This window comes from Emys orbicularis, chromosome 7 (genome assembly GCF_028017835.1).
Source record: "Emys orbicularis isolate rEmyOrb1 chromosome 7, rEmyOrb1.hap1, whole genome shotgun sequence".
In the NCBI taxonomy this organism is placed as follows: Eukaryota; Metazoa; Chordata; order Testudines; family Emydidae; genus Emys; species Emys orbicularis.
This window is the reverse complement of record NC_088689.1, coordinates 58157365-58182138: the sequence shown is the minus strand read 5'-3', so window position 1 is coordinate 58182138 and position 24774 is coordinate 58157365. Positions and strand designations below refer to the sequence as shown.

Here is a 24774-nt window from a genome sequence, read left to right as displayed (position 1 = left end):
ACCTACATACCTCACAGGAGTGTTCTGAGACTTAATATTTGTAAAGGGCTCAAGATCAAAGCATCACAGTCTATTCTGATTATAGTAGCTCTAATAAAAATACAGTAAATATATGAAAGCTAACACTCACATTGGAACAAACTAGAGTATAAGAACCTGAATAGAAACTGCCATTCATTTCAAGGTATCATATTGCCATTATTTCTGAGTGTTTTGTCATTAAAATGTTGAATTTTAGAAATGGAGACTGAGTGGGAAAAGCTGATTTGAATCAACTGCATCGTAGAAAAACTGAAGTGAAGAGTGGGAGGCCTCGAAAAGATAATGGCAAGAAAATCATATTTTTCTACACCAATATTGATGCCATAAACAAAGCGAAAGCCAAAGGGAATAAACAGGTGGAGGCTTGATATTTGTGGTCCATAGGAATGGTTATAATCACATAGGTGAAAAGATCCTTGAGTTCAGTTGCTTGGAAGTTAACCTCTTAATTGTCTAACTCAATAAGCAATTATAATTTTGATTGCAACTACACAGAGGAATGAGTTTTTCATTAAGCAGAGTGTCATTGGCTTCCAGGCCATTAAAATAGAAACATTACTCCTCCCAGGTAAATACACATACAGGAGACATCCATTGGAGAGTTTAAATATTGTGACAAATGTGTTGCATAAATATGCAGATTACACAGCAATAACAAGACCAAAACAATAGTAATCCACTTTGCCTCAGGTATGGAATCAGATCCAAAGCTGTGGCATTCGTAGCTTGAGGACGGCAGGAGACAAAAATAACTTGCTATACATCTCGTTAATCACTTTCAGCAATTTTTTTTATTATTTAAGAATGGATTAAGTGCCATATTTCTCTTCTCATAATATTTCATGAGTGACTGATATGCACTGCAGTATCTATTGTGAAAATGTGCTAAACTGCCTACTTTCAGCTCTCAGTGCTCTGTTATGCTGATTTGTTACCAGTTTGCTGCCTTTTTCATCAGTTAGGGAAGGTGTTAAACAAAGGTGGGAAATAGAATGAGCAGAAAAAGAAATAAGAAAAAATGTAAATGATCAAAATCTGCATAGTAGCTCACTGGAGTATTCTCATCAATAAGGCCCTGATCCAGCAAGGCATTTCAGCACAAGCTTAGTTTAACACATGAGCATTTCCATTGACATCAGTGGGGTTATTTGCATTCTGAAAGGTAAGCATGTGCTTAAATACTTTGCTGGATCAGCACCTAATGCCACAATACCTTATACGGTGAATATTTAAGAACAGTTTTGTAAATGAGTTCCAGTAGTTCATGGATTAGGGACCCAATCTTATGGGATTTCAGGGGATTCTGTATCAATTATTTAAGTTAATCTTTCTATCTACCCAATGGGACTTAGTGCTCAGTCTAGAAGATACCATCAGAGATGCTTAGTTTTGCAGTTCTCAAACTGTGGATTTGTGTCTCCAGAGCTAACATGCTTATTACCAGCAAAATTGTTTTTAAATAAATAAATATAGAGAGGTGAGAAATAACAGAACTCAACCCTATTGTCCCTCTGCAAATTTGTGTACACTGAGTCAATCCCTTACCTCTCTCTAAAAGTGCAAAGTTTCAAAAAGTTCAGTGAATAGAAGATTGTTGGGGGTGGAATAGATCTGGACAAAGAGAAGTCTGTAGATAAATATGAGAAGGGAGGGACAGGCCATAGAAACAAAAGTGCAGCATATTCCAGAAGTCTTGAGGTCTTTCTGGGTGTAGCCTTCATGATTTGAGATCTACCATACCATTCTCTCACTAGAAGGAAAAACCTATAATGGCAGCAGGCTGTTAAAAGAGACCCAGTTTGGGAATAAGAACCATTCAAGAAATATATGTTTGCTGATGATGTTTTTAAAAAAGTCACACCAGTGAACTGGTGGAAGTCACTTAAGCACTTGAATTCAGAGACTGTTGAAGTGATAATCTCACTTTTAATGGCAGTAGCTTCTTCTGCCGGTGTAGAAAGAATATTTTCTTCCTTTGGACTAATTCATTCCAAACTGAGAAATCGTTTGGGACCTGAAAAAGCAGGAAAGCTTGTTTTTCTTTTCTAGATTATGAACAAACAGGAAAATGAAGGTGAAGACAAACCTGATTTTAAAAAACTTGAATGTTTATCTAAATTCAAAACTTCATATGCTTATTTTGTTAAAATATTATATGTTTGCTGTTGAAGGGGGGAAAAATCCAGAATACAGAACGTTGTTGTTGTATGTTTTAGTTAAATAAAACAATTTAAATGTCTGTCTGGTGATGTTCTCCTCCTAATACATTATGGCAAGAAAATCCTCCAAATATTAATGATTAACCTGTTGAATTGGAGATAGTTCACCTCCCAATGACTTCATAAATATCTGCTTCAATTACCTTTGGTAAATGAAATAACCAAACAATCATTCACTTTCTGATGTAACTGTAAAACTAAACTGAAAAGTTTTCAAAATAAATCACTTTAAAAATGTATAGTGTGTACCTTCTAAAAATGAAACCTACATCTATCTCTGAGTTGTGAAGAATATGTATTAAGGTTATAATAACCAGCAAGAATACACTTTTCTGTAGAAATCCATGATTAAATCGAGTCTTCCTGACTAGTGATTTAAATTAAATCAAATCCACCCTGCCTAAAATTTTTAATGTTACTTTCATGTTGTGCCACTTTCTCCTCTATTAATCACAGCTTTCTGTACTTCATCACTCTCAAGAAGCCATTGTAGCACGCTTTGTCAGGGATAGGTGGGAGTCCACTAGAAAAGCAGTACTTATGTAAGTGTGCCATTAACTTAGCAACTACAATTTAAATAATCAGAGCAATTCTAACTATCTGAGATGCAAAGTGCACACTGTGATAAGCCGCTATAAGTCTCTGAATTACTAGGTGTTTGCTAAATAATTCCAATGGAGTTTATTATAACTAAGGTGTACAGAAAAGTAAATGTGTCCAGAGATTCCCCTCATACATGCTGAGGTTAAATGTTTTAGAAATGAACTATTTACTTCAGAATAACTGGCTGGGCCAAGAGGATATATTGTTTCAAAGAATCACTGATAAAGGCTGATAGCAGAAAAAAATCAGAAGCATGGAAAAAGAGGAGGAATGTTTGGGGGTTTTATTTGTTTTTTAAATCCACCCTAACAAAAGCAACAGGCAAATGGAGTGATGCAGATGGATTGCACTGGCATATGTCCAGATGTATGTGGTTGGGCACACTGTTTAGGTTTATGTTTGGCAGCTTCTGAGTAGCAAACAGATTTTGGGGAGAGTCTCCATAGTTGTTTTACAAATAGAATTCTATTAATGCTTTGTTGTTCCAGCCACTAATCTCATTCCCAATTCCCTCTTCCCACTCTGCCCAGTGAAAAACACATCACTCCATCACTATTGCACCACCTTCCTTTCTTTGCAGCTGGGTGAGTGGGAGGATTACTTTGGGGAGTAAAGAAATGGCCAGTTTCTGTACACACAAAAACCTTGCTGCAAGCTCTCTTGTTCAGCTAACGTTTGTGCTTTTATTACAGAGGAAAGTAGAGTGTGCACTGTATGACTTTCGGATACTGTTATCTCAGATTGGTAGCTACCATTCACATTATGCTATTCTTTAGGAGGTAACTTTTTATTGTACAGAACCTCAGAGACATCAGAGATGGAATTTCCCATCTGAGATACTGTACTGTAGATGAAAGTGGAACTCCGTTTCTGGTCCGCAATCTTTACCCCTAAAATTGGTCAAACCAAGTATTTTCTGTGAAAAATTTCCTAAGAAATAATATGGTTTGTTTGAAATGTCTGTTTTGACAAAAAACACAGTGTTTTGGTGAGGGGGAAAAAATTCTCATCTTAGTCCACTCCTTCCAGTTTGAAACACACCTTTTAAAAACGAATTTGTATTTTCCCCACGAAAAATAAATAGACAATTTCATGTTTGGTCAAAAAACAAAAACAAAAAAACCCTGTTTTGTTCAGCTTTTGATTGAAAAAAAAATAAGCAGCTCTATTTAGCCCCTAATTTTAAAAGGGGGATGAAGATACACAGTAACATAGATTGTAAGTTAACAGAACACCATTTGAAATTTGAATTATGATGTCAGAAGGATGGAGATTTAACATCTACTTAATTGCAAAAATGTCTGTTGAACCAGAACATGCCTTGGAAGAAAAGGAAATCCTTTCTTATATGTGCATAAAATCCAAGTAGTATGTATAGAACTTGCTTCACGGTATGTTAGCAGGATTGGAGGTCAAGATGTGGACATAGGAATATTTGGGATCAAATTCTGATCTGAATAGAAATAAATTTACCAAGTGGTGACATGTTTCCTACAATAGCTATTCCCCTTGAGCTGGAGGAGGGACCTGGGAGTTTGGCCTTGAAATCCCAGCTTCTACCCCATTTATATCCAGCAACCACATTTTTAGGAATCTAGAGATGAACCCCTTCCTCATCCTTAACGTTCCTCGGGGGCAGGGAGATGTTTGTTTTGCAGGAATAGACCCCCGAAACAAACCTTTCCATGGAGAGCATCATTCTTGGGTGCCATTCTGCCAGGCTCTTACCTTTTAGTCAACTTGTATCATATGGGTAGGATTTTTGGCTGCCTTGGAGGAAACTGCATTTCAAAGGTAATCCCTGGTAGGTGTCACTGGCAACCAACTTTAAAGTGTTTAAGTTCTGCATTGATCACTTGTCCAGATATGCACATGCAGCTACTCAAATCTCCAGTGGCAAAGACCTGCTGAGTGAGTAGACAATTATTTATGACACCTATGGGTAATGGGAATTGGGAAACCTCACTTCAAATGTATCCACAGTTTTTCAAAGTGAGAAATCTCTGTATTTCCACTCAATTCAATAGTTTTACTAGGGGTGAATCAGGCCCATTTGATCCCCTTATTCACTATCTGAAGTATACTACCTTTGAACCATTAACTCAGGCATATCCTCAGCTATATTAAATCTGTGTAGCTTCATTTATTTCAATGTCAGCCACAGATTGGTCCTACATAGTGGTTTTGGTTCATAACAAGTGTTGATCCAATGGGCTCTGCACTTTAGGGGGTTTGCTCCTTTGAATTAAATACTGCCCAGAGGACTCTTTTCTTATATACACTACAGAGAGAACTTTCAGAAAAAAATTATTTTTTGACTTAGTTTTGACTAACACTGGGGCTATAACTTGAAAAATGGTAGGAATATATTTTTCTCTTATTCCAGCATTGCCTTTTCCTATTATATAACTGATTTTATTCTCTCCATAAGAAAGAACCAATTCTTTACTCTCTTCAGCATTTTACTCTGTCCAGCCCAGAGGGTATTTTGACAAATGTCCACCAAAAAACCCCACGTTGGATTTATTATCTTTAATTTCCAGCCTTGATGATTCTATTCCAGCCATGAATCCTCCAAAACCTGCTTACTCACTGTCTTCCTAGCCTTCCTTTATATACTGTGTGCAAGTCTACTTCTCTTTTCTCATTCACACACTTCTAAACATCCTAAATTTCTCATTACCTAGCTTCCATTTTGCATTGACAACAAATCTTAGTACTTAGTGGATGTCAAATATCTTAAAATTTTAAGAGGTGGACTTTATGGCTGTTATCAAACTTTTATATAGTGATGTAAATGTATTTGGTTCTTTACAAACCTTGGCAAGGTACCTCCTTTACCTTGCTGGGCTCAGCATTTCTCCCTGTGCCAAAGGGGGCCCTGGAGTAAATCAGTCCCACTCTGGAAAGTTTTTATTCCTCACTTAGGTTTTATTTTTCAGTTTTTACAAGGTGGGCCCAGGGTAAGCCCAAGGAATGCTCTTCAGCAAACAAAAAAACCCCACACAAATTCATAACACAAAAAGGGAATCTCTCCCTGCCCCATCTCTGGGGTGTTGACTTGTTATGCTGGCCTCTGAGTACCAGTCCTTCCCCAAACAGTCCATTAGATAGGGTGTTTCCCCTATAGGGAAGAGAGCAGCCTTTCACCCAGGGAGAAGTCTTTCTCTCTGTTGCCACTAGCCCTGCTGCAGCTTGTCTCTCCTCTCTTCCCTCCTCCTCACCAGAAGAAGGGGTTTTTAATGGTCACACACAGCCCATAATTGAACTCCAGTGTCCCTAGTTGATCTTAAGTAACCTCTTTTCAGCTCATGGTGGGGAAAAGGGTAATTACTATTCTAGGGCTGATATATCTGCCTTCCAAGTGGCACAAGCGTCACAAGTCTGGGGGCAAAAGGAAGCCCTACCACAAGAAGAGGAAGTCTGAGTTGGGCGATTTCCTGCCAACACCAAGTTTGGCCCATGCCAATTCACATAGTGAGGGTTCATGGTCGCAACAAGAAATATGGTGCTCTGCAGTTGAACATTGGCAACTTCTCTTGGGGCTCTGAATGCTGCCCCTCACAAGACCAGAATCACTGATGTGATCTACAATGCTTCCAACAATGAGCTGGTGCAGACAAAGACCCTGGTGAACAACTGTATCATTCTTATTGTTAGAACCCTATATCGACAGTGGTATGAAGCCCGCTATGCCTTGCCCCTTGGACACAAGAAGGGTGCTAAACTGACTCCTGAAGAGGAGGAAATCTTAAACAAGAAGCATTCGAAGAAGATCCAGAAGAAATATGACTAGCAGAAGAAGAATGCCAAGATCAGCAGCATCCTGAAGGACCAATTCCACTACCCTCTGGTAGCTGTCCAGTTTGACTTTGGCACAAAACATATAAAATATATTTCCTCTGCCCCAGAAGTCTTGCAATCTGTATTAGCAAGACAAATAAGATGAGATAGAGGACAAATGTTTGGGAAAGGGGGAGAAGGTGTGGAGATAATTGAAGAGGAGATGAAGTCAGAGGAAGGATGACTGGAAGAAGTGGTGTTAATGAAAGATTTGAAGGATGAAAAGGAGAGTTTCAGGTGTAAAGGTAGCCTGACAGAACATAAAGAAAAAATGAGTAAAAAGACAAAATGGGATAGTGAGGCAAAAGAGTATGAAGCATGTAAGATGCAAGGAGGCTGATGGGAGAAATGGGTGTGCATGGAGTTAGATTATGGAGGTCCTGACAAGTGATGGTAAGGAGTTTGAATTTGGTGGGATAAGAGAGGGGGTGAATGGAGAGAGATTCAGTAGAGAAATTCAAGATTAAAAAGGTGACATAGAGTGAGTGGCTGAAGGGGAAGCTGACTTTAGTAACAGCATATTGCCTCTCACCTCTTGCCACTGTAATGAAGCCAGAATTTGGATAACACTTTTAACACTGTGGATAATAATGAAAAAATAAACTTGGTGAATAGCAAAGAGCAAGAATCAAAAGGACTGGATATAATGAGGAGAGGGAGAAAGAAGACTATGATTATGCCAAGAGTATGGGGGTATAGAGAGCAGAGGAGTCAGTCAATGGAAACAAAGAGTGTTAGAAGAGACTAGGAAGAAAGATAAATTCAGTTTCGGATGTTTGAATTTGGTATGGTGGCTGGATATCTAAGAGGAGTGGAAGAGGCCTGGGAAGTTGCAGGGAGGGATAAAAGTTCTGCTTAACTTCTGGTGGAGGAACTGTGTAAAGTAAATTTCAACTGGAGCTTGCTGTTTCTGAAGTCCCCTGAAGATTTAAGTCCCGGTTCCTATACTGTGAGTTACCTAGAAAGAGAACAGGCCTTGATAAATTTGAACATTTGCCATTAGGAATTGTAATTTGTGTACATATTCTAAAGACTCCATTTAAAAAAAAAGGCTTGATTATATTGACAAGTTTTTTTCTTTGAGTGTAACACTTAAAGAATATGCATCCATCCAACGCAAAGCCTTGCAAAACTCACTTCTCTGTTATATTACATTACCCAAGTCAAGACAGATATTATTTACGGCAGCCTGGCTGTTTTATGATATCTACATGATGTCAACTACTATAGATCATTTTAATTTGCCTCAAAATGCTACATCAAGAGCATTGAGGTACTCCATGCTCTTCACATACATGCCAGCAACTAGTGGAAACAATGCGTCTTGAATCAGTGACACCAATCCAGAATTCTTTCACATCTAGTTTACTGTAGATTAATGGTATTCACAGGTAAATTACAACCTTTTCACTGAACTGCATAATTTTCCATATATAATAAATTAGATGATTATTAATCCCTTCATGTATGAATGTTATCTCCAGCCATTGCCATGCAAAGGATAGAAGAATAAGGCAAGCTCTTGCTGACTTGTATACAATTGTACTATTGTCAAGGTTAAAATATTCAGTGTTTTAGAAAAAAATTCAGTACACAATATGAGTTAGAGTAAATACATGAAATGTTTGACATCTGGGGCTTTTATGTATTATTAATTTTAATAACAGATTGCATTCAGAACACAGAGCCTAATTTGTGTTTACAATAAGGTCCCTTTATACCACTCTTCTGCAGTATAAAAAGTGCCTTGAAATGAGTGGAAACACCTTAAACTTGTTGAAGATTTTGAGAAGGAGAGGATTGATGCACTTTCTGAAAATCAAAGACGCGTTAAGATTTCAAGTTGGGCACCGAAAAATCTTGACCAAAGTTTAGTGGTCATGAAAACGAAAGGCAGGTCCCAAGGTATGCTTTTAATCTTCTCCATTGTCCAAACTATAAACTTTAATTAGAACAGAATTCAGCTCCCTTTCATTTTGACCATCTTAAATAATACATTAGGCATATCAGACATACAACAGCATTTATCCATTATTAGAGTTAAGGAAACCATAAATGGAATGCACAATTTATTTGAGAAATTTCACAAAATTTTCCCAATTATTTAACACATTTCCTTCCCAGTTCGAACCATGATGTTTTCTTCACTTTTCAGACCAAAATTATCTTATCATTTGGCAATGCAAAATGTAATTTTTCATGGGTTTTAAGATCTAAATTCTTGAACTACGAGACATTTGTATCACAATTTAACGTGTGTAATATGGATTAATGTATTTAATCTCATGAATTTCAATGTTGTCAGATTACCTGGGTGTTTGTACAAAACCTAGCACAATTGAGTCTCGTTCTTGATTGGTCTTTTGGCACTACAATAACAAACATGATATATAGGTGGTGGAGTCTTACATTATCACATTGTTTGGGATGAAGTATGCTTAGGGCTAAATTCCTCTAGTCTTAGCAGCTGTACTTGCTGGAAGACTGGAGGTTCTGGGGGGACAGATCAATTTTACCTCAGATCTCAAACCAAAGAACACACTTGTAGCCAATCTTGTAACATGCTAACTAAATATTTATTAACTAGCTAAAAGAGAGAAATTTACAACATTAAAGCTGGTAAACATACACACACAAAAGAGGTACAATCTTAAATTCAAAAGGTAATAGAAGCTTCTATAATAAGCAAGCTTTTATGTCCTCTATGGCTAAGCCAAGCCAAGCAGTTTGGAGAGCTCTTGCTTATGTTTAGGAATCTTTGCCCCTCAGAGTCCAGACACCAAAACAATACCAATTTATCCTTCATACGCATTTTTATTCCCTTCCTCTAGCATTCAAGGTATTATAGGACACAGGTTTGTGCACATACCCTCTTCAGGTGTGTAGAGGAAGCAATCAACAGTCTTTTGTCCACAATGTCTGATGTCTGTAAACCTTCTTTTATTGGGGGGGAGAAGATAACCCTGCCTGTGGTAAACTAGCATTTCACACTTGGTAATGCTTCTCCCCTGACTGTGGGGAATTTGCAGTCTTAGCGGACATTTTTATAGTTGCAGAGAAAACATTTAAACATTACCTTTTAACATGGGATACAGGTATTTGGATTAATATATGTAGCATCCTACCATCATTCCATAAAGTCTAAACACATTTTTATAACTCTAATATCCATTTCAACAATAGTAACACACAGGAAAGCCAGACTGGTTTCCAGCTATGCATTTGTCAGTATTCAGTAAGGCCCAGGGCCTTGGCATGAGCTAGCACCTGGACTGCCAGCATCACGCCAAAATTCAGCTATTCAGACAGCCCTAAAAGGTACTAGCTTTGATCTTAAGAGATGCTGCCACAAACTTCGTGTGATTTTGGGCAAGTCATTTATTCTTCTTTTTTAGAATTGGGATAATTATCCTTCCTGTCATATCAGTGCTATTCTTTTGGGTGATAAATCTGAGGAACTGTCCCAGATTGAGGTGTCAATAGAGGAGGTTTAGGGACAAATTGATAAATTTAATAGTAAAAAGTCACTAGGACCAGATGGTATTCTCTGAAGAGTTCTGAAGGAACTTAAATATGAAATTGCAGAACTACTAACTGTAGTATGTAATCTATTACTTTAACAAGCCTCTGTACCCAGATGACTGGAAGGTAGCTAACGTAACGCTGATTTTTTAAAAGGGCTCTAGAGATGATCCTGGCAGTTAGACTGGTGAGCCAAACGTCAGTAATGGGCAAGTTGGTAGAAACTACAGTAACAAACAGAATCATCAGATAGATAAACATGACTTGTTGGGAAGAGTCAACACAGCTCTTGTAAAGGGAAGTCCTGTCTCGCCAAACTATTAGAATTCTTTGAGGGAGTCAGCAGGTATGTGGATAAGGGTGCTCCAGTCGATATTGTGTACTTGGATTTTCAGAAAGCCCTCACCAAAAGCTCGTAAAGAAACTAAGTAGTTATGTGTTTTGAGGGAAGGTCCTCACATGGTTATTCCTACCCCTTGTTTCCTATCTTTTAAATGGTCGTTTTTCACAATGGAGAGAGGTAAAAAGAGGGGTCCCCAAGGATCTTTACTGGGACCTGTGCTGTTCAACATAGTAAATTTTGCAGATGATAAACAATTATTCAAGATAGTTAAGTTCAAAGCTGACTGCAAAGAGTTATAGGGGGAATCTCAAAAACTTGAGTGACTGGGCAACAAAATGGCAGATGAAATTCAACATCAGTAAGTATAAAAATATACATTAGGGAATATGCATATACAGTAAAAGCTGTTTTATCCGGCATGTTGTGGGAATGGGGGGTGCCATTAAGTTAAAAATGCAGGTTAACTAAGAGGGAGAGAGTTTGAGTGAGGGAAGGGGTGCGAGACGTGGGCTCTGAGAGGGAGTTTGGGTGTGGGAGGGGGTGTGGGGTGCTGGATCTGGGGGGTGTTCACCTTGGGCGACTTCCCGCAAGCGGCGACCTGTCCCGGCTGCTCCTAGGCGGAGGCATGGCAGGCAGCTCTGCACTCTGCCCCTGCCCCGAGCACTGCCTCCAGCTCACATTCACTGGGAACAGCGGCCAATGGGAGCTGTGGGGGTGGTGCCTGAGGGCAGGGGTGGCACCTGCAGGCGGGGGCAGGGCACAGAGCTCTCTGCCGCACCTCCGCCGGAACAGGTCTCCACTTGCAGGGAACTGCCCGAGGTAAGCGGCCTCTGGATCCAGCACCCCCTCCCATGCCCCAACCCCCTGCCGGCTCCACACCAACGGGACTATAAACCGGACTTTCAATGAAGATCAGAAATGCTGGTTTATAGAGTTTTCTGCTTGGTGAAGTGCTAGATAAAACAGCTTTTACTATATAATGCTGGGTTATAGAGAAGATGTTACCACTCAAGAAAGAGATCTTGGCATTACTTTTATCTCTGAAAATGTTAGACCAGTGCAGAACAATGGTCACAAAGTGTAATTTAGGAACTATTAGGAAAGGGATGGAAAATATCATAATGCCACTATATAAATCCATGATACGCCCACACCTTGAATACTGCGTGCAGTTCTGGTCATCCCATCTTAGAAAGGATATAGTGGAACTGGAAAAGGGTCAGAGATGGGAAACAGAATATGGAACGGTATGAGCCAAGAATATGGAGCAGCTTCCATAAGAGGAAAGACTAAAAAAATTAGAGAACATAAGAATGGCCATACTGGATCAGACCAAAGGTCCATCCAGACCAGTATTCTGTCTACCGACAGTGGCAATGCCAGGTGCCCCAGAGGGAGTGAACCTAACAGGTAATGATCAAGTGATGTCTCTCCTGCCATCCATCTCCACCCTCTGGCAAACAGAGGCAAGGGACACCATTCCTTACCCATCCTGGCTAATAGCTATGAATGGACTTAACCTCCATAAATTTATCTAGTTCTCTTTTAAACCCTGTTCTAGTTCTAGCCTTCACAACCTCCTCAGGCAAGGAGTTCCACAGGTTGACTGTGCATTGTGTGAACAAGAACTTCCTTTTATTTGTTTTAAACCTGCTGCCCATTAATTTCATTTGGTGGCCCCTAGTTCTTATATTATGGGAACAAGTAAATAACTTTTCCTTATTCACTTTCTCTACACCACTCATGATTTTATATACCTCTATCATATCCCCCCTTAGTCTCCTCTTTTCCAAGCTGAAAAGTCCTAGCCTCTTTAATTTCTCCTCGTATGGGACCCATTCCAAACCCCTGATCATTTTAGTTGCCCTTTTCGGAACCTTTTCTAATGCCAGTATATCTTTTTTGAGATGAGGAGACCACATCTGTACGCAGTATTCAAGATGTGGGCATACCATGGATTTATATAAGGGCAATAAGATATTCTCCGTCTTATTCTCTATCCCTTTTTTAATGATTCCTAACATCCTGTTTGCTTTTTTGACTTCCGCTGCACACTGCATGGACGTCTTCAGAGAACTATCCACGATGACTCCAAGATCTCTCTCCTGATTAGTTGTAGCTAAATTAGCCCCTATCATATTGTATGTATAGTTGGGGTTATTTTTTCCAATGTGCATTACTTTACACTTATCCACATTAAATTTCATTTGCCATTTTGTTGCCCAATCACTTAGTTTTGTGAGATCTTTTTGAAGTTCTTCAGTCTGCTTTGGTCTTTACTATCTTGAGCAGTTTAGTCTTATCTGCAAACTTTGCCACCTCACTGTTTACCTCTTTCTCCAGATCATTTATGAATAAGTTGAATAGGATTGGTCCTAGGACTGACCCTTGGGGGAACACCACTATTTACCCCTCTCCATTTTGAAAATTTACCATTTATTCCTACCCTTTGTTCCCCCAGTTCTCAATCCATGAAAGGATCTTCCCTCTTATCCCATGACAACTTAATTTACATAAGAGCCTTTGGTGAGGAACCTTCTCAAAGGCTTTCTGGAAAAATAAGTACACTATGTCCACTGGATCCCCCTTGTCCACATGTTTGTTGACTCCTTCAAAGAACTCTAATAGATTAGTAAGACATGATTTCCCTTTACAGAAACCATGTTGACTTTTGCCCAACAAGTTATGTTCGTCTATGTGTCTGACAATTTTATTCTTTACTATTGTTTCAACTAATTTTTCCGGTACTGCCTTTTGACTTACCGATCTGTAATTGCCGGGATCACCTCCAGAACCCTTTTTAAATATTGGCGTTACATTAGCTATCTTCCAGTCATTGGGTACAGAAGCTGATTTAAAGGACAGGTTACAAACCATAGTTAATAGTTCCGCAATTTCACATTTGAGTTCTTTCAGAACTCTTTCAGAATGCCATCTGGTCCCGATGACTTGTTACTCTTAAGTTTATCAATTAATTCCAAAACCTCCTCTAGTGACACCTCAATCTGTGACAATTCCTCAGAATTGTCACCTACAAAAGCCGGCTCAGGTTTGGGAATCTCCCTAACATCGTCAGCCATGAAGACTGAAGCAAAGAATTCATTTAGTTTCTCCGCAATGACTTTATCGTCTCTAAGTACTCCTTTTGTATCTCGATCGTCCAGGGGCCCCACTGGTTGTTTAGCAGGCTTCCTGCTTCTGATGTACTTAAAAAACATTTTGTTATTATCTTTTGAGGTTTTGGCTAGCTGTTCTTCAAACTCCTTTTTGGCATTTCTTATTACATTTTTACACTTAATTTGGCAGTGTTTATGCTCCTTTCTATTTACCTCACTAGGATTTGACTTCCACTTTTTAAAAGATGCCTTTTTATCTCTCACTGCTTCTTTTACATGGTTGTTAAGCCACGTTGGCTCTTTTTTAGTTCTTTTACTGTGTTTTTTAATTTGAGGTATACATTTAAGTTTGGCCTCTATTATGGTGTCGTTGAAAAGTGTCCATGCAGCTTGTAGGGATTTCATTCTAGTCACTGTCCATTTTAATTTCTGTTTAACTAACCTCCTCATTTTTGCATAGTTTCCCTTTCTGAAATTAAATGCCACAGTGTTGGGCTGTTGAGGTGTTCTTCCCACCACAAGAATGTTAAATGTTGTTATATTATGGTCACTATTTCCAAGCGGTCCTGTTATAGTTACCTCTTGGACCAGATCCTGCGCTCTACTCAGGACTAAATCGAGAATTGCCTCTCCCCTTGTGGGTTCCTGTACCAGCTGCTCTAAGAAGCAGTCATTTAAAGTATCGAAAATTTTTGTCTCTGCATTTCGTCTTGAGGTGACATGTACCCAGTCAATATGGGATAATTGAAATCCCCCACTATTATTGAGTTCTTTATTTTGATCGCCTCTCTAACCTCCCTTAGCATTTCATCGGCACTATCACTGTCCTGGTCAGGTGGTCGATAATAGATCCCTACTGTTATATTCTTATTAGAGCATGGAATTACTATCCATAGAGATTCTATGGAACATGTGGATTCATTTAAGATTTTTACTTCATTTGAGTCTACATTTTCTTTCACATACAGTGCCACTCCCCCTTTCCCCCCGCACAACCTGTTCTGTCCTTCGGATATATTTGGTACCCTGGAATGATTGTGTCCCATTGATTGTCCCCACTCCACCAGGTTTCTGTGATGCCTATTATATCAATATCCTCTTATTATTTAGACTTCTAGCATTTGTGTACAAGCACTTTAAAAACTTGTCACTGTTTATTTGTCTGCCCTTTTCTGATGTGTCAGATTTTTTCTATGTGAATGTTTCTCATCTGATCTGGCCCATACTTTATCCTCTTCCATCCTCTCCTCCTGACTAGAACCTAGAGAATCTCTATCAATAGATTCTCCTCTAAGAGAAGTCTCTGTCCGATCCACGTGCTCCGCTGCAGCAATCAGCTTTCCCCCATCTCCTAGTTTAAAAACTGCTCTGCAACATTTTTAATGTTAAGTGCCAGCAGTCTGGATCCACTGTGGTTTAGTTGGAACCCATCCTTCCTGTATAGGCTCCCCCCATCTCAAAAGTTTCCCCAGTTCCTAATAAATCTAAATCCCTCCTCTCTACACCATCGTCTCATCCACGCATTGAGACTCTGAAGCTCTGCCTGCCTACCTGGCCCTGCGCGTGGAACTGGAAGCATTTCTGAGAATGCTACCATAGAGGTCCTGGATTTCAGTCTCTTTCCTAGCAGCCTAAATTTGGCCTACAGTACGTCTCTCCTACCCTTCCCTATGTCATTGGTACCTACATGTACCATGACCACCGGCTCCACCCCAGCACTACACATAAGTCTATCTAGATGCCTCGAGAGAGCCGCTACCTTCGCACCAGGCAGGCAAGTCACCATACGGTTCTCCCGGTCATCACAAACCCAGCTATCTATGTTTCTAATGATTGAATCTCCCGTTATTAACATCTGCCTTTTCCTAATGACTAGAGTTTCCTCCCCCGGAGAGGTAACCTCAGTGCGAGAGGATACCCCGACATCATCTGGAAGGAGGGTCCCAACTATGGGAAGGTTTCCCTCTGCTCCCGTTGACTGCTCTCCTTCCCCGAGCCTTTCATCCTCCTTAACAGTGCAGGGGCTGTCTGACCAGAGGTGGGACAAATCTACAGTGTCCTGGAAAGCCTCATCAACATACCTCTCTGCCTCCCTTAGCTCCTCCAGTTCCACCACCCTGGCCTCCAAAGCCTGTACTCGGTTTCTGAGGGCCAGGAACTCCTTGCACCGAATGCACACATACACCACACACACACAGGGCAGGTAATCATACATGCTGCACTCAGCGCAATAAACTGGATGGCCCCCAATCTGCTGCTGGGCTTCTGCCTGCAATCTCTCCTACAGCTACCTAGGTTAATGAAAGGGTTTTTGTTTAAATCAAGAAGATTTGATTATAGTTTAGGTTAAAGGTTTTAAAGAATGGCAAGTGTACCTTGCCCCCTTCCCACTGCCCTTCCAAACTCCCTCTTGAAACTCCGTTAGCGGCCCCTGTTCTCTGAGATGACTAAGGAGTGATATGATTATTTATAAAATCATGAACGGTGTGGAAAAAGTGAATAGAAAAGTGTTTTTACCCTTTTCCCACAATACAAAAACTGGTGTCATCTGGTGAAATTAATAGGCAGCAAGTTTAATACAATAGGAGGAAGTACTTTTTCCACACAATGCACAGTTAACCTGTGGAACTCATTGCCATGGGATATTGTGATGGCCAAAAGTATAACTGAGTTTAAAAAAACTAGATAAGCTCATGGAGGATAGGTCCATCAATGGCTATTAGCCAAGATGGTCATTGATACAGGCCCATCCTCAGGGCTACCCTAAACCTCTGACTGCCAGAAGCCAGGAGGGGAAAACAGGGTAGATGTCTTAAAAATTGCCTTGTTCCGTACACTTCCTGGAAGCTCTGGTTCTGGCCACTGGAAGAGACAGGATACTGGGCTAGATGGATATTTGTCTGATCCACTCTGACTGGTCTTATGTTTTGATGTTCTCTTGTTTTAATTGTAAACTCTTTGGAGTTTTAACTGCCTTGCTTTTCTTCTGTACATCTCCTAGTCCAATGAGGTACCTCTCAGTTGTGACCTCAGGGTGTAACTGTAATACAAATAGGTGTAACTAATACAAATAGGTAATGAATTCAGCATTAATATTTTCATACTTGCAGTTCCTGGCTTTTCTATAGCTCAACAGGGATTTTTCGTGAAGAGAAAATACAACTCCCAGTGTTTTATTCATCCTGCCCCTCCAGCCACCAACCGTTCATTGGTAAGTGGTCTAACATACCTATCATGAATGCTTCATAAACTACATAAAATGAGGAGTGTGAGTAGTGAGAGTTTTAATCTTAGCTTTTGTGGGTGTAGCTTATTCTTAATGTTAGTTTAACATCATTCTAATGCTTTAATATTGATGTCCTGCAATCTTTTGGGCCATAAATATTCTGACTCAGTAGTAGTTGCTTTTCATTTAAGAAACTCTAGGCTCTAGTGGTGCTAAAAGCATCTTTCAGCAACAAGCTAATTTCCATGTGACAGGCTTTTGTTCTAGGGGCCTGAATCCAAGCCTAAAGCTCAGCCTTTGGCTTGTAAGATCATAGAATATCAGGGTTGGAAGGGACCTCGGGAGGTCATCTAGTCCAACCCGCTGTTCAAAGCAGGACCAATCCCCAGGTAGATTTTTGCCCTACATCCCTAAATGGTCTCTTCAAGGATTGAACTCACAACCCTAGGTTTAGTAGACCAATACTCAAACCACTGAGCTATCCCTCCCCATCTCCAAGGGCAAGTTGGTGAAGAACAGGGGTTTGATAAAGGCGATAACCATAGCTCCTTGGGTTGGGGGAGGATTTGCTCCTTTATACCAGCAGTCTTTATTGTTAAATTTGTGGAATGAAGTAGGATGATCTCCTGTGTTCCTGGAAACATTGCAGTGGGGCTGTAGGTAAGACTGCAGTCTGAGGATAGATTGTCTTCTAGTAAATACACTGGACTGGGATCCAGTAGATCTATGTTTAATTCCTAACTATCCAGACTTCCTGTGTCACCTCTTGTGATATCACAAAAAAGAAGAGCATTACATTTCTGTTATGGGATTATTGTGATGTCTGTGATTTTATACATGATTTTTTTTTAAATATTTTGAACAATGTTTTAAGTATTTTATTTGTATTCTAGGAGCATCTATGGTCCCAGTTGAGATCAGGACCCCATTGTGCCAAGAACTGTGCTATACATGCACATATTAAGAGAGTTCCTTCCCTCAAGAGCTTACAGTTTAAACAGACAAGTCAGACAAATAGTGGGAGAAAGGAACTATTACCCTATTTTACAGATGGGAACTGAGGCTCAAAGAAGCGAAGTGACTTGACCAAAATCATACAAGAAGACTGTGACAGACATGGAAGATGAACTCTAATCTGAGTCCCATCTAGGGCCTTAACCACAAAAGCTCCCTTTCCCAGAAAACACACACATGTCTGGCTGCCACTTTCTCTGTTGAATTTCTCTTCTTTTTTTTAATGCTGATTCCTATACTTTCCTTTTACCAAACACATGCAGATAGAGTTAGCACAAAATAACAAGAATCATGGCTATAGTATGTTGAAAATGGAATAATAACAGTCTAACGAGATAAAATGACTCATTTCAAAGCACAAAAATTTAATCTAATGTATCCATCTCTGGATCGTCTACCTCTCCATGCTATATAATTTATCAGTTATCTGGCTGCATGTCTGTCAGTAAACGTCAGCTGGTTTGGGTTGCAACTGCTTGACAGTTTAGTGGTCTCTATCCCTCTATTTTGATCTGTCTGCCTGATTGTTTCATTGTCTGAATAGCATTGTTATCTTCTGTGCCAACTTGTCTGTATAATGAAACAGCTCCTTTTGCTATTTTAAGTATATTTTCATATGTTTCAGATGAATGTTATGTTGCTTGTTCTAACTAGTTATGTTCAGTTCAGTGCTGTTGCACTGTTGAAACAAATGAGAATCAGAAACCCAACAGCTTCAGTCAGCCCACTGTAGGTGGCACTAGTATACACAGCAAACATCCTCTAGCTCACTGTCAGTAACATGAAGTCATGTAATGTTCCGATTTCACTTCAGCAGCATATGGCAGAAAGTACAAATTGCAGATAGGCTAGCACAGACCTGTCTCTGTCTAACCACAATCTTTAACAGCCTGGTACAATCAGGCAGTTAAAAATGCTCCAGAAGGGATGATAACAGCATGGTGTGGGAGCATTGACTAGTGCACTCTTATTATTATTATTATTTTTTTACCATTATGTGATTCTCTCTAATTCCATTATCTGTTTTATGTAACACTCAGATTTCTGGATTAATTTTGAATCTTCCACGGTAGTCATAACAACTTACTTGTCTCCTCTGGTGTTCCTGCTTGAGTATATCATATCTCCATACAGGAAGAGAAGGCAATATATTCCCTTTGAAAGTGTCATTGAAGATAAGCGAGCAGAGGATGCGATATGAGGAGAAAACTTAACATACACTCCTCTGCCCTTGTCTCTCACTCCAGTTATGATCAAACCTTCCCCAGGCTTGAAAACATTGGGCCTAATTCTGCTCAGTTAAGGGAAGAATTTGGCCCATTATCAAGAGTCATTTCCCCTGGGACCTAGATATAATATGTAGGTATATGTATGCCACTGCAACAATAACAAATCAGATTTTTTTATCATAGAGCCTGCTCATCTTGAAAGCATGTAATTTTAAAACATAACCCCCAAAACATTCACTTGTGAAATATGATATTTTTTCTTTACACAATTATTTTTGTTGTTTTTAAGGGGATAAAATACAGGTTCTAGTCCTGCAAACTCTTACTTAAGCAAGTCATCCTATTGGCTTAATTGGAATTAGTCACGTGGGCAAGGACTGCTTGGGTTTAAAAGGCCAGGTCTGTACATTGCAATCTGCTCATGTACACCCAAATGGTAAAGAATGTCAGGTGATGTAAAATCTAATGCACTGGACATAGTAGTAATGTAATGCTTAGTGCAGGAACTGTAAAAATGTGAACATGCCTCACTAGTTGACCAGTTGCCCGGTCAGCTGTATAGGGGATATTGAGAAAATTTCCTGAACAATCTTGTTATACTCACTTTGATTTTAAAGAATTACTGCATTCTACCTCTGTAATGCCTTGCTATGCTGAAGCAGACAAGCTGTGCAGTTTTGCAGGAGGATATGGAAACAAAGAAAAATTAATCATGTATGATTTTCCATGCTCACAGATGTTAAAGTTTGATAAACACTTTTGGTGCATAATGTTCTGCCAGTTCCAACCTAATTTTGCTATAATTTTCACTTCACAGCTATCTATGGAAAATAATATACAGAAACTACAATATGGATTTCTTTTTTTCTGAACAGTCCCTGAAAGCAGAATAGATCCAGGATATTGGTCTAGGACTTGGGAAGCCTGAGTTTAAGTCCCTGCTCTGCCACAGACTTCCTGTTTGATATTAGGCAAGTTGAGGCCAGATATGAAAAAGGATTTAGGCACCTAGTGCAATTTTCCAAACAAACTACCTAGATATGAAATTTCCATGATTTCAATGTGAGTTAGGTACCTAAGTGACTGAAAATTTCCCTAGGTGCATTTTGGCATCATTTAGATGCCTAAAACCTTTTCAAATCTGACCCTTCATCACTCTGTGCTTCAGTTCCCTATCTGGAAAAATGGGGATCATAGCACTTCCCTACCTCACAGAGGTGATGTGAGGATAAATACATAGATGACTGTGAGGTACCCAGATAAGTGGTATTGGGCCCATATAAGTATCTATGATAGATTGGATTATAAGCTCTTTGGAACAAGGACCATCTTTTATTCTCTGTTTGTACAGTGCCTAGCACAATCAGGGCCTGGTGCATGTCTGGCATCCTAGGGGCTATGCTAATACAATTAATAAACAATAATAGTATTCTTCTTATACTTCCCATATCCACCAGAAATCTAAAAATGCAATTTTTGAATCACAGGGCTCATATTTTACTTTGTATCTATAAAGAGCCTTGCTACAGATACATGTTGTGAGCTGGAATGTCTGTTTGCCAAGTGACTGATCCAAAGCCCATTGAAGTCAATGGAAAGATTCCCATGTAACTATGGGACAATTAACTTAAATTGAAAAAAAAAACCCACTTCTAAACTTACCAGGTGGCCTGGAGCCTGATACTTCTCTCATATCTTCTGGAATCTGCTTTATTCCAATCTCATCCTTTTCTCTTCAGGTTTCTTACCCACTGGGTGCTGCACTAAGGAGTGCGGGCCAGGCAGTAGGGTAGAGAAAAGGATTAAAATTATATTATTCCAAATAATATTGACTTGACCTACACAGATTTGTTCAGGCATTGTTAAAAAGTTTGCAAATGTGTGTGCATTTGTGTTGTGTTGGTGAGGAGCATTAAACACCTTTTAAAATGGTTAAATATACACACAAACAAACAAAAAAACCTTCTCTGTGAAACCTGACCTCTTCTTTATTGCTTTTCATTCACTGTTGGCTCTTGTGTCTTGCTGGGATGACTTGCTTGAAGGCCTCAGATCAGTCTGTTCTCTTAGGTGTTCTTGTCCCCTGAGGCATGACTACTCTGTCAGATGAGTAGTTAGCCAACCTGCTCTCTTCAGCCTTATTATTCATTTCCAAGACATTTAAATAATATTTCTAGTCCTGTCTATACTATGGAACTTTTCTAAGATTCCCCACTGTGTTGTTAATCCTAGTTTGAGCAATGTTGGGAGACCTACCTGTAGATGGGTCTCTACTATTTTTAACATCATGTGAATTAGATCTGCTTACAGAACAAAATAAGCCCTTCACTAGGGTTCCCAATTTTGCTCTCTCTGATAAAGCAGAACTGCTCTTTGCAATAGTGGGAACATTTCAGACAATTTCCCTTGTTGTAGATACAGTCCCTTAGAAGCTTTCTCACTTATGGGTTCTAAGCTGAACCTATAAGTGAGAAGAATTATTTAGCTCCTTTTAAGTTTGTTTGATATTTTCAGTCATTTAAAAAATGAAGATTGAAGACCAGTCTTGAACACTATGTGACACAATCAGTGCAAAGATGTGGGATTGGCTATTGACTTGAAGTTCCAAGGAAGATTTGGGGGCAAATCTTCAGCTAGTCTAAACTGGTATAACTCCTTTTATTAAATATTTCTTTTGATTAGTCTAAAGAATAAATATATCTGTAGCTGGGAGAGAGACTGAGAAATTTGCTAAGGCTGAAAGGTCACTAGTTTGAGACAGTCTCATCAGTAACTCACCATGAGGATTGATAATCTTTCTTGTCAGGGCATTTCCAGTTGATTCAGTGTTTCAGTCCAAGTTGTCAGTGGCAATTGCTGGTCTGGAAAGCTTTTCTGTGCTTTCTTTTGAGATAGTCATCACCCACTTGAGAACCATGAAATTCTAAGGTGGAACCTTCCTTACAGGTTTTTTTGTTGTTTGTTTTGTTTTTTAAAGCCTCAGAGGTGCTGGCTATCTCATTAGGATAGTGAATGTTTTGTTTGGTGAGAGGATTTAGAGTTGTTTCATATTAGCAAGCATTCATTTTTTCCCACCATAAACTCTCACTTAATGCCACCACCCTCATCAATAATAGTTTTTAGCCTTCTCTTTTTAGGGAATGTTATTGAGAAGCTGGAAGCTTTTTCTTTTCAAGGCTGGCAGCTTCTTGGATCGGTTCCGAACTGTCTTCAGGTTGGCCTGCAATACAAAGATTTCACTGATGAGTGATCAATGATCACTTGAGTTGTGGTCATTGTTCCATCCTGATCATATTTGATTTGTCAGCAGCTTCTCTAATAGTTTGGACCATTGGGGATTGTAATTGCTGTTTTGGGATTGTCTGTAACTGGTTTTCAGTGGTTCAGATCCCTCCTGGAGTTTGTACCCAGGTATTGTCTTGTAGTGTACTGCAGCATTCCACCATTGCCTCCACGTTATTGTGTACACAAAGATTTGGGGCAATTAATTACTGAACTTACCATTATAACATTCAAAGCTTTATCTAGATTGAAACCTACCAATCTGAGACCTCCAGCATAGAAGGTTTTTATGAGAGCTGCAGAGCCAACTAATGGTGGCTTTGAGCCCCGTCACCCAGTAAAAAGCATTGGTATAGGAGATTGTATGGAGGACAAGCTGAGGGCAAGAGGAGGTGAAGTCAAGGTGTTTCTATGACTGGACTATACACTAGCTTCTATGCTGCCCATTAGAGGTCTTTGCAACCAGGGCTCAAGTTAGGGCAGTCAGAAGCATGAAAATCAGGCTATGTAAGCCACCCCCCCATAGAATATTTGGTTTAGAGGTGCGATCCTGGATATTATTCTTATTTTCAATGTAGTATTTGCATCTCTAAAGTGTTGTGCAGCTCACTAAGCACTTCACAATACCAGCCAAACAGACTTTATTGGTGTTCACCCTTAGAACTATAGATTATCTATAGTACAGTTCAAAATTCTGAGCCCACTTCTCAACAGATGAAAATTGACATCATTCGATAAAGTTCATTTTGGGGGTTTGGCCGAATACAGGTGTACTGCTGGGTGCACTGCACCTTTCTGTCTGGCCTCTTGGGCAAGGGCCAGCTACAATAGCTGTGTGTTCTAGGCAGCGCGGGAACTACTTCCTCTTACTGGCCTGTGGGGATAGATGTGGAGAAGGCAGAAGCATGGCTCTGCCTCCCCTGCACACCAGCCTGATGAAAGGAACAGGTTGTACTATACTAAGCGATATGCATACTAACCTGCACACTGGGTGATTAGAACAGAGACTTTGCCTTTTAAGGCCCCGTTCATCCTAGAACTCCCTAGGGGTGAGGCAGATTGTGTATTTTATAATCTGGTCCTTAAGGTTATATTAATTGTACCATTGCCTCCCTCGTGGTATTGCTGCGCTAGTATAAGAACATCTATGGTCTTGTAATAATGAATATTTTTTTAATTTGCTCTGGTTTTCTGATAAAGGTTGTAATTTTACTCTTGTGACTATATTATTAATACCACAAAATGTAATAAAGGATTAATGATGTGTTACAGTTGTAGAGTTGGAATAAACCTCAGGAACTGTAAAAGCTAAGGTCGATGAAGTCAATGGAATCCTGCATCAGAATGAGGGCCCCTGCCTGTGGTAGGAGTAGTATTTAATTGTATTACAGTTCTGTCCAGAGGCTCCAGCTGAGAATGGGGCACCATGGTGCTAGGCACTATCCAAATATGTGGTAAGATACAGTCCCTGTCCTAAGGAGCTTACAAACTAAGGGTGAGATTCACAAAAGGACTTTGCTGCCTAACTGCCACTTTAGGCACCTTAGTCCCAGAATCAGACTGAACTAAGATACCACAAAAACTCTGTTCAGCTGCCTCCAAATATTATAGGTGCCTAACCTTGCTTGGAGCCTACATTTTTGCAGTAATATTTCCCTAGGTACACACAATGGCTGGGGGTGAGAGGGGATCCTTCCTCAAACTTTTAGCCCAGTAATGAGGGTGCTCACCTGTGATGAGGCAGATAACAGGTTCAAGTCCTCCCAGTGCCTGACAGGAAAAGGGATTTGAAAAGAGATCTGCTACCTCTCAGGTGAGTGCTGTAATCACTAGGTTGTGGGACATTCAGATACAGGATTCCCTCAGCCTCTCCTGTTGAAGCTGTTCTCCTGTGAATAAATGAGTCACTGGGTCAGAGAGAGCGAGCATGCAAGCAGGAAAATGACTGTAGCCTAGTAATTAGAGCACTCATCTGAGCTGTGATGATGCACTCCCCCTGCTCCTGTGACTTTGTAAATTATTTATCCATTGTTGAACAGCTTCAACAGGAGAGACAGTGTGTCCCACCTCAGAAGTATCCCATAACCCAGTGGTTAAGTCACTTACCTGAGATTGAGTGGTGGATCCCAGTTCAAATACCTTCTCTCCCTCAGTGGAGGGGGAAATTGAACATGGGGTCTCCCACGTTCCCAGTTAATACCCTACCCACTTGGCTAGAAGTTGTAAAATTATAGTCATTGTCCTTTGGCTTCTTGCAAAAATGGCACGGGTGCTAACCCTAAGAGAGGGTTTGCAGTAAAGAATCATAAGCAGGAGGAGGCACCACTTTCCAGCT

General features: G+C 39.9%; 1 pseudogene; it reads left to right on the top strand.

Annotated features, from left to right (window-relative positions):
* The first annotated feature begins 6175 nt into the window (after nucleotides 1–6175).
* LOC135881535 (small ribosomal subunit protein eS8-like) overlaps nucleotides 6176–24774 on the top strand; it is an 80119-nt pseudogene continuing 61520 nt past the window's right edge.